The following is a 21,836-nucleotide window of genomic DNA, read 5'->3' as shown; positions in this document are numbered from 1 at the left end:
TACGTTATGCCTTTCTGCATTAATCTTTTTGATCATAAATTAAAAGATTTTTACAAAATCCTTGAACTATCAAAAAAGAAAATTATCTATGAATCAAAGACACTTTGTGTGGTATGCTATTACCACACTGTGGTATCTATGAATCAAAAAGACACTTTGTGTGGTATGCTATTACCACACTGTGGTATCTAGGAATCAAAAAGACACTTTGTGTGGTATACTATTACCCCACTGTGGTATCTATGAATCAAAAAGACACTTTGTGGGGTATACTATTACCCCACTGTGGTATCTAGGAATCAAAAAGACACTTTGTGTGGTATACTATTACCACCTTGTGGTATCTAGGAATCAATAAGACACTTTGTGTGGTACTATTACCACACTGTGGTATCTATGAATCATAAAGACACTTTGTGTGGTATACTATTATCACACTGTGGTATCTAGGAATCAAAAAGACACTTTGTGTGGTATACTATTACCACACTGTGGTATCTATGAATCAAAAAGACACTTTGGGTGGTATACTATTACCACACTGTGGTATCTGTGAATCAAAAAGACACTTTGTGTGGTATACTATTACCACACTGTGGTACCAACTTGAAGACATGAAAACTTGAGAAGACATGTCTACTTGGTAACATAGGATCAATGGAAATATTTTATTTGCATACTTGATTCACATAGGATTTTTCAATGAAAGGCTGAAAATATGCTTTAAAGTATAAAAATGCATCTCGAAAAATAAATTTTTCACCAAATATATTTAAGTCTGATATTCTTGTCAATATCCTTTTCATATTGGATATAAATCTTATTAAGTCTGATGCAGACATTTCATAGTTATAAAGCTTCAACTGAGGTACTACACAGGCATCGAAAGGCGTCATTATGGAGTAAAGGGGGTGGTGTCAAAAGGCGTCATTATGGAGGAAAGGGTTAATAAAAGACAAGTAGTGTTTAGTCAAGCTTTTATTGTCAAGAGTGTAGAAAAATTATGATAAAAATGATCAAAGAACACTCTATACTAAGACAAATTCATCAGCTGACCATATATCACAAGGACCATGCCATAGAGCTATGGTTCCACAGCTATACTAAGACAAATTCATCAGCTGACCATATATCACAAGGACCATGCCATAGAGCTATGGTTCCACAGCTATACTAAGACAAATTCATCACTGACCATATATCACAAGGACCATGCCATAGAGCTATGGTTCCACAGCTATACTAAGACAAATTCATCAGCTGACCATATATCACAAGGACCATGCCATAGAGCTATGGTTCCACAGCAATACTAAGACAAATTCATCAGCTGACCATATATCACAAGGACCATGCCATAGAGCTATGGTTCCACAGCTATACTAAGACAAATTCATCAGCTGACCATATATCACAAGGACCATGCCATAGAGCTATGGTTCCACAGCTATACTAAGACAAATTCATCAGCTGACCATATATCACAAGGACCATGCCATAGAGCTATGGTTCCACAGCTATACTAAGACAAATTCATCAGCTGACCATATATCACAAGGACCATGCCATAGAGCTATGGTTCCACAGCTTAAACACACAGGAAAAATTGGAAATGTTTGCATGTTTTTTTTCTCTCTTTTTTCACAGTTATCATTGTCTACCATAGAATTGTCTCTGCACGAACCTTTTATTAATTGTTTCAATTGATTGAACTGATTTATGAATACAGCAGATATTTAACGTCCTCATCTAAATCCAAACAGTAACCACTAACAAAGTGTATTGTATTGAAGGGTTGCTGTCTGATGTATACCCAACATTATAACAATAAGGAGATATGGACTGATTACCTATAACTATCCATCAAAGTAACAGTCCCCAAAGGAAAGATGTATACCCAACATTATAACAATTAGGAGATATGGACTGATTACCTATAACTATCCATCAAAGTAACAGTCCCCAAAGGAAAACTTACCATAATAAAGTTCTGTTTTCACATCAAGATGAACTTGTAATGATAAATCAGGGAGCCTGAATGTATTTGCCTTCACATTTACCTGTAATAAAATAAAATTTACAACTTTATGATTTAGCTGTCTGTTTTTTCACTAAAGCATATTTTTTTTGTGAAAATACTCCAGGTTATTTGTTTGAACACAAGAATAAATGATAGTTTCTTTCACAAATGGCTCCACATAGGACAATACAATTTATTAGAAATGAAGAACAAAAATACATTAATTTAGAAACAAGAGAGGTTCCACTTCTATTCTATTATTCTTTTTATTAAAACTTACTCTCTCCATGTTCACCTCTACTCTAAGAACTTCAGGTAACTCATGGGTTAAACCTATGTCTCAAAATAAGAATTACATTTCAAGAGGGCATGTTTTCTTGTTGCTGATAAAAATAACATGGTTTAGGCCACACCAATTTAATTTCTTGTTCTACGGATTTTTGGACTCCAAAAATTGGGGCGAGCGAGCGATTTGAAAATTTTAATAAAAAAATATTTATTTTGCAAATTTTTGAGGCGTAGCTTGAAAAGTAAAGGCGAGCGATTATATTTTTTTTTTGTAAACATAAAATAGTAGGTTTTGACAATATTAAAACTTGATTTATCACTTGTACTTTGGCATTTCTTTAATTTATGAAGTATTTTTCCCTGTTCACCAATAAATAATTGAATAATTAGATTTGGTATATGTATGTGTGCCAATTAATGAGACAATTCTCCATCCAAGTCATAATCAGGTTGGGAACAACCCCTCAATTTTATAAATATCCTTTTTATGAGGGGTCAATATAAGTTGCAATATATTTTTTTGTAAATAAAACTTTTTAGTACAAAAGAGCTCATATTTTCCCAAAGAACTATATATCTATCTCTGGTATTAAATGGTCAAAACATGCCCAAGAATTTTGTAATATTCCTGGACTTAGGCCATGTTAACACATATACTTTAATATTATTTAAAATAAGTGGACCCCTCTTTAAAAATAGTATGTTGTTTAAAATATGATGTATTTCTCCTCTTTTTAAGTAAATTTTTTTAAGTTCTTCAAAGGATTTGTATAGTAACACTATGCAAATCCTTGGTATTTCTTTTTTTCTTTTTTACAACAGTAAAATGACCCCATATGCATGATATGTGCTCTGTCTGAGGGATAATAGCAAATACAGGTCATAGTACGTACGGCAGGGCTTTGACCCAGACCAAACAGCAAGCTATAAGTGACCCAAAAATTATAAGTGTATACAATTCGAACAGAAAAACCAACGATCTAATTTATATATTATATACAAACGGGAAAATACCAAATAATATTTATGAACATCAACCAACGATATCTAACTGCTGAACGACAGGCCCCTGAATCAATCAGGACAGGTGCATAAACATGCAGGGGGTATGGATAGTTTTGTATCGCCAGCATATTGCAGTTGAAGGCATTCCTTTCCGAAGTTCTTTGAAGTTTATTACTAACAACGAACATATTTTGATAGGGAATGTAAGTAAGGGGGAAGGAAACCAATGTTTTGTTCTGTACAGGTATTTTCTTCTGTTTTCTATTTATATCGGAGCACTCCCATTTGGGATAAATGGGTTTATGCTGAATCAAATATTATCACAGACATTGACACAGTGTACTTGAGTGCTTATATGTTTAAAATCGTTATAAATACAGGTTAGATTGTGATAATAAAATTAAGTGCAAATATCTGTTTATAATATTTACAAAAAACGGTGCGGGAAATGGACACGATTACATTTCCGGATGCGGGAAGCGGGAATATAAAAAAAATTAAAAAATTCTACTTTGAAAAAAATAGGTGCGGGCGGGTCCGTCGAACAAGGAATTAAATTGGTGTGGCCTTAGAAGTAAATGAAAAAAAGTTAAATATCAACATTTAAGGGGCAATAACTCTAACACAAGATAGATTTTTCCAAAAAATCTGGGTAGATAGAACTTGTGGTGCTGATCATTTCTAAGCTGCAAATTTTTAACTTACTCAATAGGAGAAAACTGTATTGTATTTTAAGCTTTACCAGGGCATCGTAAATAGTATATTTTACTGTCGCAAATTGCGTTTACCTAGCGACGTGTAGATAAACAGATATTTGCGACAGTAAAATCAAGTTTAATGAAGGCCAAGATTAAAATACAATACAGTTATCTCCATTCTAATGCAGTATATAAAATCAAATACCATTTAATAAATATGAGGCTTAAAATGAAATAAATGGAAAATTCAGTGAAACTATTGCATTAATGTCTAGAAACTAAACAATGTGATGTCATATGTATACTCACTTTGTCAAACATAAAACCTTAGACATATTTATACCTTTTCCAATGCTCAGAACAGTTTCAAAGCTGACAAAATGAAGATTTTGAGGCTTAAGGTGGTACCTTACACCTTAACCAAAATCAATTTGGCTCGTTTAATTTCTATAAAATGTTGACAAAGTATTTACTTTGACCCTTTGACAAAAAGTTTCAAAATTTCAAAAAAATTCAACCAACCATTTTATCAGAAAAATTACACTGGTTTAATATAGCAGTTTGACAAACACTAATTTTGATCATTGAGAAGCTTAATATTTCCTTAACGACACAACGTAATTAAAATTTAGCTGATTTTACAGAGTTATCTCCCTGTAGTGTTAGGTACCACCTTAATATGTGACTGTCATGTTTATTTTGTGAGAAATAACATACCCAAAAAAATCTGAATTGAAAATGGAGGCTTCCTTAGTTAAGTACTGGTAAAACATGAAATTTATCCCTTCAAAATATTTGTCAACGTCCAAGGAAAATTATTGTTACAAACAACTGCATTAGAATGTTATATTTTAAAAGATATTTACCAAAACTATAGTTTGACCACTTTGTTCTACTTTTAGATATGGTAGTTATGTTGGTGGACAAACCTGAAAAAAAATCACAAACTCATTAATTGAATTCCTGCAGATGATGCAGACACTGATATTCAAGTTAACAGAGCAGTTTTAGAGAAGCACATTTTTAAATTAAGGATGTATTCTTCTGACTTTTAAGTCTCTTTTTTTTTTGTTCTTCAAAATGAAAAAAATCACAAAAATACAAAATTGACAGCATGGTAAATTTTACACAAAAAAGCGTCAAAATATGATAAAACTTTCTTATATTAACACCTACCTATAGTTTTTGTAAGTAAAAATTATTCAGATTGGTCCACTTCAACTTTATAGAAAGCATGAAAAAAAGTTTAATTGTGGAACTGTGATTTTTTTCACGATAATAGCCCAAAAATAGGTAAAAATCGATGAAAAATGAGAAAATCATCAAAATTGGGCATTTTCAAAGGGCAGTAGCAAAAAAAGTAGTGCACCACCATAGGATTTTTTCTTCACCAATTATTTTGTTACAGTCAAAACCCAAAAATCAGGTTAAGAAAAAAAGTTTAATTCTAGAAATTATTGGCTCCTCAGAGGTGTACATCCTTAAAGTTAAAGGAGATGATATAATGGACCCAGTCACACAACAGACATAACATGATGTCAAAAGTTCACATGGCCTGTAATGCTATGTGTGTACAAGTGATTTTTTTGGGGGGATTCAACTAAGAAACTGCTATCAATGTTTCAAATGTCATTTGTTTATTTACTTTTGGAGTATAAAGTCAACTGGATGTAATTTTTGCAATAATTATAACATCACTTCAAGTTCTAAGCTTACAGTATTAATATGACACTGTGCGCTTATACAGTCAAGTGGACAGACAACAGAGCCTGAGTGTTGTTCTAATTATAGGCTCTATGACCATAAATAGCTGTACTTGTAATTGAGCATGGACCCTGCTGTGTACATGTTAAAATGTACCTTTTCTGTCCACAAGTCAAGTGCCCCTATTAAATTAAAACACAATAGAAACTCAAGCTGTGCAACAAGTTATTCAGTGTCATTCAAAAGCATTCATTAAATTCCATCTGTGTTACTACCTATAACTTTGATCAAACTGTCAAGGCCACACACTATATCAATGTTTAACATTAAAATAAAGAATAAAACGCTAAAATAACAAAATAAACAAGAATATTATATTAAAGGATATGATAGTACTGTATTAAAGAAAGCTCACAGTTACAGAATTCAAATTTAAATTACTTTAATAGAGGTGTGAAAGATAACAGAGGGACATTCAATTATATGTTGAAAATAAAACAGTCGTTAGACGGTCATGGGTAAAAAAGTAAAAGACCAATAGAACACAAAACACAACATAGAAAAATAAGACTGAGCATCACGAACCTCCTGGGAAAAAATGGGGATGATATCAGGTGCTCCAGAAGGGTAAGCAGATCCTGCTCCACATGTGGCACCCGTTGTGTTGCTCATGTTATAAAAAACCCGGTAATAAGTCTAATTTGATAGGTCCACCATGAAAGTAATTATTACTGTCATGGTCACATTCAGGAAAATGAAACCAAAGTATGGTAAACCTGCTGATATAAAATCTGTCTTTCCAAATCTCTTATAGTGCTTGCATACAGCATTTTCATACAGAGTACACAGGATATAGGAAATGATTGTGCTGACCTGGTTAATAATCTTTCCCACAAATAGAATGAAAATAAATATTTTGCACTACGAAATGCAGGCCCAGCCCCCCCCCCCCCCCCCTTTTCTGGGAATTTTTTTTTTGGTTGATTATATAGGGAATCACTGAAGCATGACCGGAGCGGGTCCCTCTTAAAAGACTAAGGCAGCCAGTGGGCCCCAAGATTTCTAGATCTGCCACGGATGAATACTTCATTTACAAAAATTCCTCACACACCCTTAATTTACCCATATATACTCAAGTAGCAAAAATATATGGACTGATGACAAGATATTATAAACAACAAATCACATCAGCCAGGCCTTAAAAGGGAGATGTGATCAGATTTAAAGAACAAAGAACTTTTGATTCAGGTAACAATTACAGGTGCACCTTACAGGTAAAAACTCAGGTATCCCAGCCTTTGTCACCAAACTATTATCTCTACCTGACCCATCAACTAACAGCCATTTATATAATTATAACATAATTACATATCTTATGACAGTCGCGACACCAAGTCTTTTGACAAACTGGTACGAAATAGTAAACATCAGTGGTGAGAAGTCACTAGGGTCAAAAGGACAGACCAACAAATCCTTGATGAACATGTATTATTATCTCAGCCTTTCAACCAAAACTGATGGAAAAAAAGACTTCATTAACGTGAGAAAATGAACTTTTTTTGTTCAATTGTCTGGTTGGAGTGAAACTGTATAGAATCTATTGAAATGATTCTGCAGTTTCTGTCGATAAATCAATATAGTTGAGAGTTTGGTCATACATCTTACAGTTGACAATAATGAATTAATATTTTCAGTGTAGAACCAGAGTTAATACAATTACGTATTATGTGTCTCCGGTAGAACTGTGACAATCATTTACTGTCTATATATTCTGCTGACGGAATGAACCCAGAGCTATTGTGGTCAATTATATAGTGCAGTCATTATTTAATAGCCCATGCAAAATATGCACAAATTACATCAAACATTCCAATTATCATTCAAAACATGCATAGTTTATCAGAAGATCTGATTGCATCTTTTTTTTAGGTAAATTTTGCCTTTCAGACAAATTGTTTATGTCTTGGTCTCTACATATAGAATTGTATTATATGTCTCTGTAGGAACAGAAACATCCATTTTCTGTCCATATTATACTGCTTTTAAATGAATACAGAGCTTAAATTCTTAAATTTTGGTCGATTATATGACACAGGGTACAAGTATATTTAATATTACATGCAAAATATGCAATTTGTTTCAAATTACATATTTAATATTCTAATCATTATTCAAATCAAACCATGCATATTTCATCAGATCATCTTATTGCATCACAAAAAAAATCAAGCAATTTATTTGTACATCACAAAGCATATCACAAAGGGGCAGTTTAGGAAGGGGGCAGGTGGCCTGGTCCCCCAGTTTTGTAGAAAAATTTGGTTGATTTCATAGCGTATCACGGAATCATAACAAGAGCAGACCGTCTTTTTCAGTCTTTTGGGCTCTCCTTTTTTGAAAATCCTACGTCAGCCTCTGTCACATGCAAAAGAGCTCCAATTTGAGGCTGCAACAACAGAATTACATTTTGGTACCACTCTTAACTCATGTATTTTATATGTAACTGCATCTGAATAAGCACAAATATGGCATGGTCTTTTATTGGACTTTCAAAAAAAGGGGGGAGAGTGACACAATTAAAAAAAGGTTGTCCAATCATCAAATACCCCCTTCTCTCCCCAAAAAATACCCAAATATACACAAAATTAGAGATAAGAAAGGGTTCTTTTGGTCCATATCTGATTATTCAACCAATTTCAAAATGTTTTTGAAACATCTGACTGCATGGCACAGCCAATGATTCCATTGTAAAAAAATAATATTTCAAATGTTTCCATTCTTTTCTGTATGGTGTATAGCTACTGTGACTTTGGACTTGGATCTAGAGCATGACTTCAATGCACTGTCAAAAATAAATACACAAAAAAATCTGAAGTTATAGTAAATAATGCACTCTTAGTTTGCACAATAAATTAACTCAGGTAAACAAAAGTAGAAGCATGGAGCCAAAAACGTCATCACTTAACAAGTAATAATATGTTAGGGGCTAGAAAAATATGTAATACGTGTATTACATAAATAAAAAAATGTGAAATTTTAAACCTTCAGTTGCAGCCTGGAGCCTCACTTTCAATATCTATTACAGATAGAAATCCATCACTAAAGGCATGTGCCTGAATTAATGAGGAGAAATTGTATATCTCTTTAATCTGAATTCTTCTATATAACTTATCAGAATGTGTAACTTGTAGATCAAAGTAACTGGCCCTACAGATGTTTACTGTGTGGGTAAAATAACATTTCATTTTGTTATTGAATAAAATAAAGTTGAATGTACTTCCAAAAACTAAATATACATAGTAGTGAATTGTAGTTTATTTTTATTTCTTATTTCTTACGTATTATAAGAATATTTATTATTCCAATCAAGGGCCCTTGATGGGCAGCATAACATGTATACATAACACAATACATCATGATTTGTAACAGAAAAACATTGTTATAAACTAAAATGAAACATTAAAAAAAAAAGTTCAGACATTAGAAATGCAAGACTACTATTAGAGAGAAAAAATATTTTATTTATTTATTTTCAAACACCATGCATCTCTAGTATTGAGTATAGTTATTCAATCATTTATATTGGATGTAATATATCTTTAAAATAACTGTATAATTAATATTATTGTATAGTAATATAATATTTCCAACAGAAAGTAACCAAAAGTTAGCATGCAATAAATTCTATTATTGCACTAGTGCAATAAATCTTCAAAATTCATGACGTCATCAATGACAAAATATTAGTTTAAACCAATTTTTACTTTCAAATATTATATTGCTATACAATAAAAGGGTTATTGCATGAATATTGGGGAATATTGTCCCTCGTAGAACATATATTGCACTCGCAAGCTCGTGCAATATAAAATTCTACTCGGGACATATTGTCCCTCGTTGAACATATATTGCACTTGTATCAGCTCGTGCAATATAAAACTCTACTCGGGACAATATTCCCAAGTATTCATGCAATAACCCTATAATATTCATATGCTCAGAAACAGGACCTTTTATCTAATAAATATTCTTATTCTTACTACCTAGAAACAGTAAAAATAAATTTATAACATTTAAGGTTAATTGATCTGAAAATTGAACTATTTATAAATGTATATATCTATTCTATAAATTTTCTGTACACCCCCCCTTTTTTTCTTGTAAATGGATGACATTAGAAATGCAAGAAATGATTTAACTTTCAAACCCTTATAGAGGACAGTGGATTTCCTGACTTCATTCAGTTTCAAAATAGATCATTTGGTTAAACCATTATGTGGAATTCCAAACATTTTTGCAATTTCTAAAGAAAAAAATATCTAGGAAAAAAATAGACTTGATTATATCTTCCATAGGGGGTATATTCCTTCTTTCTCATCTGACTCAAATTAAATTTCCTCATCATAATAAGTCTTATAACCAAAAAAAAAAAAAAATTCAAGTCATTATTTTGGCCATCTTTAACCCTATTAGATTTTCAAGATAGCTCTTTATTTCTCATTTGATATATGAAATCATATCAGTTGAGCACTTGCAATAACAATTCAAAGTTTAAGATGCCAAGTTCACATTTCAAAGGAAATAGAAGTATCAGTTTAAATGGTTTGATATTAATGAGTGGAGAACAATTCATTAAATATATGGAATACACAAATTAATCACTAATTTTCAAATTAATGGGAATACAATGCATTATAAAAAAGATTACAGAAAACAATTGTTGAATGTTTACTAGAATAGTGTGAAACTTAATTTACTTAAGTCTTAAAAAAAATAAAACTCTTAACTTTCTAAAATATTAAACGCCAAAATATCAGTAAAATATGGGAAAGATTTATTTTACAATATTCCATGAAGATATGACAAAATTCCTAATTTCTAAAATATTCTAACTCAAATTTCTGTAAATGTTAATTGCCAAAAAAATCAGTAAAATACAGGGAAAAAATATATGTTCAAATTTTGTTTCCGATGCTATCTTTTAATGATGAAGCAGCCTTTTTACAAGTTTAAAAACATTAAATGTAGCATTGACAAAGTTATGGATGTCTAAAAAAACCTTTTAAAGTTAAACCCATACTTAATCTAAACATCAACAGCAAACCTATCAGTAAAATAGGGAAAAAACAACTTTTTCAAACTGTTACTTCAGATGCTATCATTTAATGATGAAGAAGCCTGTCTTCAAGTTTAATAGTTTGACAAAAGTTAGGGATATCTTGAATTCTGTAGTCATAGACAACATTTTAATACTAAGGTAACGTTAATTTAAAAAAAAAATAGACCATTTATTGGTAAAGTGAAGTGTTGTAAAATTCATTAAATGTTTGACATGCATAGCTTAAAAACTTAAACCATATAGACTGAACAAAATTGATAGAACATTGAGGATCAACAAATTTGGGAAGGCTTCGGGTTAGTCTATAGCTAATCTATTGGACTTAGTCACAGTCATCACCAGCAAATATTTAATTGAAAGTACTTTTAATTCTTTCTTTTACACATCATTTCATTAATTCATAATTTGTTTCCATTGAGTGACTATTAGCCAATTCAAAATCTCAAAGATAAGTTATCTCCCCTTGTTGTTTTTATACATTAGCAAGTGATACAATTTCCTGAGTGTGATCACCCCCGCCCCCTAAAAAAATATAATAATACTGTCTAAAGTACCTTTTTATTTAAATAACAATCAATTTCTGTTACACCAAATTTTTAAGAGGATATTGAAGTGTCCAACCATTAGGCAGCAACCATTTGATTTTCTGGGGGGGGGGCTATGGTTTTTTTTGGAAAAAAAAGTTTGTTTCCAGTTTTTGGAGAAAAAAATAATTTGTTTTTGATTCTGAGAAAAAAAAATTGTTTGTTTCACCCTCAGCTGCCACTATATGTAATGCTAAAATTGAAAGAAAAAAATTGTTTTCGACTTGTCGCGAAAAAAATAGATTGTTTTTCGCCGCAGGCGAAAAAAAAAATTTGTCCAGAAAAAAAAACCATAGCCCCCCCCCCCCAGAAAATCAAATGGTTGCTGCCTTATAGCTAGCCTATATTCCTTTGAAAATATTTTAAGCAAAGCAAATTATATGGTGTACTTCAACTGAACCCTTTTGAGGGTGCCAGACTCAAATACTTCAAAAACAGAAGAAAAAAAACATCTGCACTTCACCCTTTATAATCTCCCCATCCTTCAACTCCAGACCTCCCCAAGAAAATAAAATAAATACAAAATAATGAAAAACATAAAATTCAGAAGCAAAAAAAAGCTGACAACAGGAACAAAGAATTATTACATGCCTAGCTGAGCAGGATGCACTATGGTATAAATCAGTATTCTGTTTACAGTATGATGTTTATAATAGCACCCCACCCAGCACAAATCATAAAACCTAGCTAAGATTATGACAGACTTCCGTAAGAATTATTTCTAACACAAAAGAGTTAACCTGATGAAAACAATCACTTTTACCACAATATGTTCAACATCTGAAGATCTTGGCAAATTAGCAAAACTTTGTCAAAATCAACATTAACCTTATTGCTTAAGATTTGTAGGAATCTTAACATTGTATTCTGTGAAGAAAAGAAAGAATGATAATTGAAGATTCTGACCTAAGTTAGGAAATGATTAAAAGAAAGATCATGTAAATTGCACAACCTGATAAAATGTTAAATATCTAATAACAGAACTTTTTCAATATTTATAATTTTTCTGACAAACAAAATTTTATCAATGACAATAGCTTATTAAATGCAAGCACCTGCAGCTAATTATGGGGAAAGAAGTATGTTTAGTATGAAAATATCTAGTCAGAAGTTATATGTTAAATATCCTACAACAAAACTTATCCAATATTTATAATTTTTCTGACAAACAAAATTTCATCAATGACAAAAGTGTGCAAGGCTGTAACACCTGCATCAAATTACTGGTAAAGTTACGTTTCAGTATAAATATATCAAGTCAGAAGTTTATATATTCATTTCAGTATTTCTAAAGCCAGTTGAAGAACAATAAAAACAAGAGGCTCTCAAGAGCCTGAATCGCTCACCTTAATTTTTTTGGTTAAATCTCTCACCAATGATTATTTTGGCTTTTCAATTTATTTAAATGTTCTTTGAATCGTCCTATTTTCTTCAAAAGCAAAAAAAAAAATCATTTTCTCCTATGTTCTATTTTAGCCATAGGAGCTATGTTTCTGACATACAAGGAAATGAAATATAAAATTTATACTAGATACTCTGAAACTCATTTAGCCTAAGTTTGGCTGAAATTGATACAGCAGTTTCAAAGGAGAAGATTTTTTAAAGTAAGTCAACATGATGAACAAATTGTGAAAAAAGTCTTTAAAGGGCAATAACTCCTTAAGGGGTCAATTGACAATTTTGGTCAAATTGACTTATTTGTTGATCTTACTTTGCTTAACATTTTTGCTATTAACAGTTTATCTGTATCTATAATAATATTCAAGATAATAACCAAAAACTGCAAAATTTCTTTAAAATCATCAATTCAGGGGCATTATACCTGAAAAACCAGTTATCCAATTCGGCTGAAAATTTCAGGACAGGTAGACCTTGACCTTATAAATATTTTAACTTCAGTCTTATTTGCTCTAAATGCTGGAGTTTTTTTAGATATAAGCCAAAAACTGCATTTTACCCTGTGTTCTATATAAAACACGAACTTTATTTTATACACCCTACTGATCATTCAGTTGAAGTTTGGTTGAATTTGGTTGAGTAGTTTTAGAGGAGAAGATTTTTTAAAGTTAGCAAATATGATGAACAAATTGTGAAAAAATTGTCATTAAAGGACAATAACCCCTTAAGGGGTCAATTGACAATTTCGGTCATATTTAACTTATTTGTAGATCTTACTTTGCTGATCATTTTTGCTGTTTACAGTTTATCTTTATCTATAATGATATTCAACATAATGACCAAAAACTGCAAAATTTCCTTAAAATTACCAATTAAGATGGCAGCAACCCAACAATGGTTTGTTTGATTCGTCTGAAAATTTCAGGGCTGATAGATCTTGACCTAATGAACATTTTTACCCCATGTCAGATTTGCTCTAAATGCTTTCGTTTTTGAGATATAAGCCAAAAACTGCATTTGACCCCTTTGTTCTATTTAAAGTAAGGGCGGCCATATTTTTTGACGGATCAAAAATCGAAGCACACACTTTGTGCAGAATAATCTAAGGAACTATCATGCTAAGTTTCATCCAAATCCATTCAGTAGTTTCAGAGGAGAAGATTTTTTAAAGTTAGCAAATATGATGAACAAATTGTGAAAAATTGTCATTAAAGGACATTTACCCCTTAAGGGGTCAATTGACAATTTTGGTCATATTAACCTATTTGTAGATCTTACTTTGCTGATCATTTTTGCTGTTTACAGTTTATCTTCATCTATAATAATATTCAAGATAATGACCAAAAACTGCAAAATTTCCTTAAAATTACCAATTAAGTGGCAGCAACCCAACAATGGTTTGTTTGATTCATCTGAAAATTTCTGGGCTGATAGATCTTGACCTAATGAACATTTTTACCCCCATGTCAGATTTGCTCTAAATGCTTCCGTTTTTGAGATATAAGCCAAAAACTGCATTTGACCCCTATGTTCTATTTTAAGTAACGGCGGCCATGTTTTTTGACGGATCAAAAATCGAAGCACACACTTTGTGCAGGATAATCTAAGGAACAATCATTTTAAGTTTCATTCAAATCTATTCAGTAGTTTCAGAGGAGAAGATGTTTGAAAAATTGTTAACGACGACAGACGACGACGACGACGACGGACGCCAAGTGATGAGAAAAGCTCACATGGCCTTTTAGGCCAGGTGAGCTAAAAATAATTATGTTTTAAGTCCATGAAAAATTGGTTCTTTTTTGGACTAACTGCACAGTATCTTCTACCAGAGTGGAAAATTTTCAACTGAGAAAGTCCAATCAGAAAATAACCTGGTCCTTCAGATGCTGAATATTTTCTAGACCAACTTTTGAACAACTAAAATCAGAGATCTTTAATCAGCAACATGCACGAAAATATTAAAACAGAGATACAATGAAGAAAAGAAGATGCTCAAGTCTGCTAGAATTAACGTCCTTGGTACTACAGAACCTAAAACCTACATCAATTGATTTTTTAATTAGATTAACAGCATTTATATCTATACCTACACTGTACTGTTGATGTGCAGTGGAAATCCATCACATAGATATATATGTTTAACATTATCTGAGAAAGTAATGAAAAACCGAAACATTTTGATTTATGAGAAACCAAAACGTTTCAACGTTTTTAAAAAAAACGATGGTACGTACCTTAGGTTTTGACCACCAAATTTTGTAAACATTTTTTTGCAATTAATGTATCAGATTTTCTTCAAGAACTACCAGGAAAAAAAAGATTTTGAGAAGTCTGACTTATTAGGGACCAAATCTATAAAAAAAAAATCTGATGATTAAAGCATTAAACTCAAAGTGTAGCATAGTCAATGTTCAACACTTACAATTTACACTGTAAAAAAATTACCAGTAGTTAGTTCAATTGTTTTTTTATCAGTCTCTCACAGATCATCAAAATCAAGGCATTAAGGGTTTTCATACAGTGGAGGAACAAATGATTGTTGGTTGCTTAAAGTCCAGTGGCAAATATTTCATGCATTTTCAGGACGTAAAAGTGAAGAAAGGGAAGACTTTGGTAAAGTCTGCTACAAGTTATCTGGGTTAATATCTGACTACTTTTTTGTTATTAGGTAACATCATCCTAACATCAGTGATGCAACCTATAAATCCCTTCAGTGGCAAATATTTCATGCTTTCTGTGGACAACAGTGAAGAAAAGGAAGAAGTCCATTATCAAAGTACTAGAGTTACTAAGTTCATTTTTGACTACTTATTTTTTAATAGTAAACATAATCATCACATAAGTGATGAAATCCATACATCCCGTCAGATCAAAGATCGCCTATCAAACATCTCTCTTCTTAAAATAAACATCTCAGTAAATACCTTGACCAAAAACTTTAACCAAAACTTTAAACCGGAAAAGGACAGATCAACTGATGAACGAACAACAAACCAACGTAAAGCCCCTAGGTGAGGCATAAAAAGTGTAATTCCACAACAATAATGACCCAGTCCTGACATACCGAACAAATATCCTTCAGTCCCTCAGTAAAGGAAAACGTTAACAAATATAAAAACAAAGAAGATGTGGTATGATAGACAATGAGACAACTCTTCACATGAAACATTTAAAATCTGCTACAAGTGATCCAAGTACTGGAGCTACTAAGTTCATTTTTGAATATTACTTATTTTTTATCAGGAAACATAATCATCACAAACGTGATTAAACCCATCCCATCAGTGGCAAATATTTCATGCTTTTTGTGGACAAAAACTAAGAAATGAAAGAAGTTCAGAAAGTCTATTTTCAAAATACTGGAGCTACTAAGTTCCATTTTGAATACTGATTTTAATAGTCCTCCAAAATAATCCTTCAGTTTTTTTGTTTTGAAATAGAAATTGAGGATTTTATTTTTTCACTGTTGCTTAAAGTCCAGTGCCAAATATTTCATGCATTTTGAGGACAAAAGTAAAAGAAAGTGAAGATTTTGGTAACGTCTGCTACAAGTGATCCAAGTACTGGAGTTACTAAGTTCATTTTTGAATACTTATATTTTATCAGGAAACATCATCATCACATTAGTGATGAAATCCATACATCCCGTCAGATCAAAGATCGCCTATCATACATCTCTCTCCTTAAAATAAACATGCATATCTCAGTAAAAACTGCACTTTTTCTACAATGGTAGATAAGACAAGTTCCATCTCTCATTCTTAATGGCTGGTAGATCAAAGCTTGTAAAAACAGACTTCACCAAGCACCTGCTGGTTTTCTTTTGATCTTGGTTAACAATTAAACATATTCTATGTATACACAAAGAACTTTTAGTTGTGTTTCTTGGCACTTCTTGTAATTTATAGAATATAAGTATTATCAATAATCAAAACTAATTTTTTTCTTCAAAATAGTGTACTGAATGGATAGGTTATAAATAAAATTGTCTTGCAGGCAATTATCTAGAAATTTAAAAAAAAAGTTGGTTGGATGGGTCCTTCCATTATGTCTAGGAATCTGAATTGTTATTAATTGCATTAATTTGTAAGATTTAAAAAAAAAATTTAAACCACTTTTCCTCTCTTGAACTACATGTACCACCTTAAATACATGTACATGTAGCCTACATTTAAGTACTTCATTACCAAATGTGTGAGGGTTTTAAAGGGCTTTTAAGCCAGTTAAGGTCATTAAAAAAAAACAGAAGTAAGCTGAAGTGTTGGGTAATTGAAAAAAAAAACAAGTTCAACTTTTTGGATCTGCCTGTGTCCTCACAATTTGGTCTGTGTTGATAGTTGTGTCATAGGCAATCATAATACATCTCCTAAATTTTATAAATATGAACCAGATACCTTCATCCAAAGTCAGCCTCTTGTTACTAAATCAGTCTAATTCATACTGATGACTCACATCAACCAAAGCAATAGTTGTCTGACTGTTTAACTCATCTCAATATAGTCGAAATCAATGTAACGTTCTTCTCTTCATCTGTTTCTCGTTTTAGACTGGAAAAAAATGAACATTTATTCATATACCTCTGTGATCACTTCACAAATATTATGTAATATGTTCTGCTAATGTTTTGAAATAAGACATTTATATAATGAGGAGTGAAAAGGATTGTCCTATACATCTGAAAAATAGAGAAATGATAGACATTAACTGATTCATACATGTTTGATATCAATTAAAGATGTTGTGAGGTACACATTTATAAGACAGAAACCCAACAAAAGAAGTTAATTGTGATAGAGGTAGTCTTTTACTTTATGGGGACTGACCTTTTATAGCTATACTGAATTTAACCTTTACTAAAATCTAACCCAACACCTAACCCTAATGTTACCCTATCCTTAAAACCTAACTCTCCTGAACCTAAGACTAACTATTACTCTCATTTAAACCTATTCCACACCTTATCCTAAAATAAGCCCTGATAACCCCTAAAGCCTAGCTAGCTAATTCTAAACTCCCAGGCCTAACCGTTACTCACATCTTACACTAACCCACACCTAATCCTAACGTAAGCCCTTATCCCTGAAGCCTAAACTAAAACAAACCCCATTATAACCTTTGGTAACCATTCTAACCCTAAAATACAGGGACCCGTGACTAATAAAAAGAAGGCCTATATGGACATCGAGAAATCATTATATTCACAAAGGTTTGGCTATGAACAATAACTCAACACCTTATGTCTAGTCCATGATTGGCATGAATAAGACAATGGAACAGGCCATTATTTCAAGCTTCATAGTATGTCACTAGTATATATCATCTTTACTTTTATAACTTATATTTATTTCATAAACAGGGGCAGATTAAGCCATTTTGAAAAGAAGGAGGGGTTTAAACAAATACAAGTCACATAACAAGCGGGTGTTCTAACAGTATGTCTCAATAAGAAAACATTAGTTTTCTAACAAAAAGGGGGAGGGGTTCCGTCACTAATAAATGAAAATATGGTGCAGTTTATATCTTTTAACATAAATAATATTTGTATGAAAAGGTGTGGTACTTGAATGGATTGAAGCAATGCCCCAAGATGGATTAAAGCAGTGCCCCCAAGATGGATTAAAGCAGTGCCCCTAAGATGGATTGAAGCAGTACCCCAAGATGTATTGAAGCAGTGCCCCCAAGATGGATTAAAGCAGTGCCCCCAAGATGGATTAAAGCAGTGCCCCCAAGATTGATTAAAGCAGTCCCCCCCTCAAGATGGATTGAAGCAGTGCCCCCAAGATGGATTAAAGCAGTCCCCCCCAAGATGGATTAAAGTAGTCCCCCCCCCAAGATGGATTAAAGCAGTCCCCCCAAGATGGATTAAAGCAGTCCCCCCAAGATGGATTATTTAAAGCAGTCCCCTAGGATGTCAAGTTCTGATTCATCCCAAGTCTAGACAACTAGCCAATTAATTCAATGAAGATGACAAAATAATTCTAATACATAGAACAAATTCTCTACAGACACAAAAGTTGTTAATCTAAAAAGTGTTGGTGTAGCCCATCTGCACTGTAGACATAATTATTATTCAACAAATATGAATTGCATCAAAACATATTTTTTCCGCTCTATGCTATCAGAATGCAAAAGATATAACTATCATCCTGCAGTATTTGCTCAGCTGTTTAATACACTACCGATATATTAAATGGAATTTTAATTTCTTTTGACTGTATTTTCTATCAGTTTGTAATTATAAACCATGATAAAAGCTTTCGGCTCTTAAAGTTTTAATTTTAACATCTGTTTATACTTTCTTACATAATTCTTTGATATACAACAACAAAAATATAGTATCTCAGAAAGTTTATCCTCTTTTACATAATTCTCTGATATACAACAGCAAAAAAATATAATATCTCGGAAGGAATTTAAATATATTTTACTGAATGGTATACTATAATAACATACTTTTTCAGATTTGAAAAAAAATTGGGCTTAAAAATGCAAAACAGAATTACATCTGAAAGTTATTAGGGGGGGGGGGGGGTGTCACATTTTAGCTTTTTTAACTTTTTGTTTTATTAAAATTGCACTCTTTTTCAATGAAATTTGGTCCATTAAGGTGGTACCCAACACTTTCACTAAAATTTATTTGGGTCGTTTAATTTTCATAAAATTTTGTCAAAGTATTTACTTTGACCCTTTAACGAAAATATAAAAAATTTAAAAAAAACGTTTTGTCAGAAAAATTACACTGGTTATGTAGCAGTTTGACAAACACCAATTTTGATCATTGAGAAGCTTAATATTCCTTTTACAACACAACATAATTAAAACGTTTAGCTGACTTTACAGAGTTATCTCCCTGTAGTGTTAGGAGAGTGACTGCTACAAATTGCTCAAACATATTGCCCATACTTAGTTTCATGATGTTGCCATTTCTCTTCAGGGTTATTATATATACATGTATTGGGTTAGGTAGCACTTTGAATGGTTTTTGTTTGGGTGTGGGCACTCACTGGTGGTCAGTTCAAACTGCTAGTTATAATATAAGCAAAGTTAAACCCAGTTGTAAAGCTGGTGACATAAAAAAAAGCTGCCTTTTACCCCACCCCCTCTTTAACTTATGAGTAGTGTTTGGTTCTTTTGTAAATTCTGTCTGATCTGCATATTTATTAACCTGAAACCAATTAAAAGGATGGAGAACATTCTTATTTACTTTTTAAAGGTAATACTATATTCATTATCAATTTTTGATGAATAACTTTTAAAAAAAGATGGAAACAAACCTTAGGATAAAGGTGAGGTGTTGGACACACTTTTCTTGATTAATGGAATTATCTTTATCAGGAAGGCTCAGTCAATTATGTAAAAGCCAAGGATATAATTGACTCATACAATATTAGAGCTAAAATGATATATGTGACAAATTGATTAAAATAATATACAAGTATGCAAATCTGAATTGATTCAGAATGCCTGATTGCATAGACAACTGACTTTACAGGAAACAGGTTGAGCTCAGACATATTTTCTAATCTATTCAAATCCATCACACTATTAAAATTAAAGAGCTTCTTTTTCATATTCAGTACCTATAGATCTACTTTAAAAAAAAATTAAAGCTGTCCATGTTTGTGCCAGTTCAGAGTGGATCCAGCCATTTAAAAAAAAGGGTGTGTGTCTCCCAACCCAGGATAAAGGGGGCTCCAACTATATGTCCCCATTTAAAAACAATGATCGTCCAAAAAAAAGGGGGGTTCCAACCCCTGGAACACCCCCACTGGATCTGCCACTGCAGTTATCTCCCCATGTCATATTTAGAACAGCGAATTTACAAAGCATTGTGTTACTACATAATGTATGACATTGTTATTTTTCTATGTGTATATTGAGCCTCATTGTAATATTTTTCTGTGAACATCATGAACATTGTTATAATGTTGTTTCACTGTGTATCTTGTATCAAACATTGAAATTTTGTTTCATTGAGTGTGCATTGTACCCCACTAATTATGTTTACCTATGTGTGCAGAGGCGGATTTAGGGGGGGGCAGGGGGCCCGGGCCCCCCCTTTTTGGGAAAAAATTTGGTTGCTTATATAGGGAATCATTGAAGCGTGACTGGAGCGGGCCCCCTCTTAGGTCAGTCAGTGGGCCCCCACTTAGGAAAATTTCTGGATCCGCCACTGGTGTGCATTGTACCACACACTGTAATTTCGTTTTTACTGTGTGCATTGTACCACACTAATTTTGTGCAGTGGCGGATCCAGGGGGAGGGTTCAGGGGGTTGGTACCCCCCTTTTTTTTGGACGATCAATGCATTTGAATGGGGACATGTAGTTGGAATACACCCCCCCCTTTTTTGTACTGTTTTGGGAACCCCCTTTTTTTATATGGCTGGATCCGTCCCTGTTGTGTTTACTGTGTATGTATAATTTTAGTTTAACTAAGCACTACTTTTATTCATATTTTTTATAAAAATCAACAAGAAAGTCTGAAAATCATTACTTACTGTACTGGTTTTCTGTTCTCAACTGGTATTTTCTTTCCATCCATTTGCAAGACCATATCCATCCTTTCTTGGAAACCCAACCTTGTATCTTTAGATCATTAGTCTTTTTTAAACTGCAGCCACATTTTTCACATAAAAATCTTACTAGTAAAAATAATCCAAATCTAGAACAACTAATTATCAGTATAATAGTCACAATGTTGCAAATTTTACAATTTTTTTTATTTTTTGTGTGAAAAAGGATTATGTTTTGCAAAAAAAATCAGAATGTATTGTATTTTTGTTAAAAAAGCTATATTTAACTACATTAAGGTTCTAGTTTTGTGGTCCATGAATGGAAATTTGACCTACATGCACACTCCTTCTAACCAATTGTTTTGACACACAGAAAAAGTCCAAGGACCATAACTCTGCAGAAAATTATCACACCAGAACAAAATTTGAACTTAATGTTTTACTTGGCATGATAAAACAATACACCAAACATTAAATTAATATCTTCAAGCATGAAATAAAACTAG

The 21,836-nt window shown here is 32.3% G+C and overlaps 1 long non-coding RNA gene across 3 annotated transcripts in view; it reads right to left on the bottom strand.

Moving 5' to 3' along the window:
• The window catches only part of LOC143058326 (uncharacterized), a 61,546-nt gene extending 39,793 nt beyond the window's left edge, over window positions 1-21,753 (bottom strand). For 2 of the 3 annotated variants that reach the window (XR_012973006.1, XR_012973007.1), the window contains exons 1-4: window positions 21,316-21,753; window positions 17,211-17,363; window positions 4,878-4,940; window positions 1,979-2,060 (exon numbers count right to left, since the gene is read on the bottom strand). This is a non-coding gene — a long non-coding RNA (uncharacterized LOC143058326). The remainder of the gene's footprint in view (window positions 1-1,978; window positions 2,061-4,877; window positions 4,941-17,210; window positions 17,364-21,315) is intronic. The other variant, XR_012973008.1, reaches the window with a different exon arrangement.
• Between the last annotated feature and the right edge of the window lie 83 nt (window positions 21,754-21,836).

This window comes from Mytilus galloprovincialis, chromosome 14 (assembly GCF_965363235.1).
Source record: "Mytilus galloprovincialis chromosome 14, xbMytGall1.hap1.1, whole genome shotgun sequence".
NCBI classification, from domain to species: domain Eukaryota; kingdom Metazoa; phylum Mollusca; class Bivalvia; order Mytilida; family Mytilidae; genus Mytilus; species Mytilus galloprovincialis.
The sequence above is the reverse complement of the archived record's forward strand: the minus strand, read 5'-3'. Positions and strand labels throughout refer to the sequence as shown.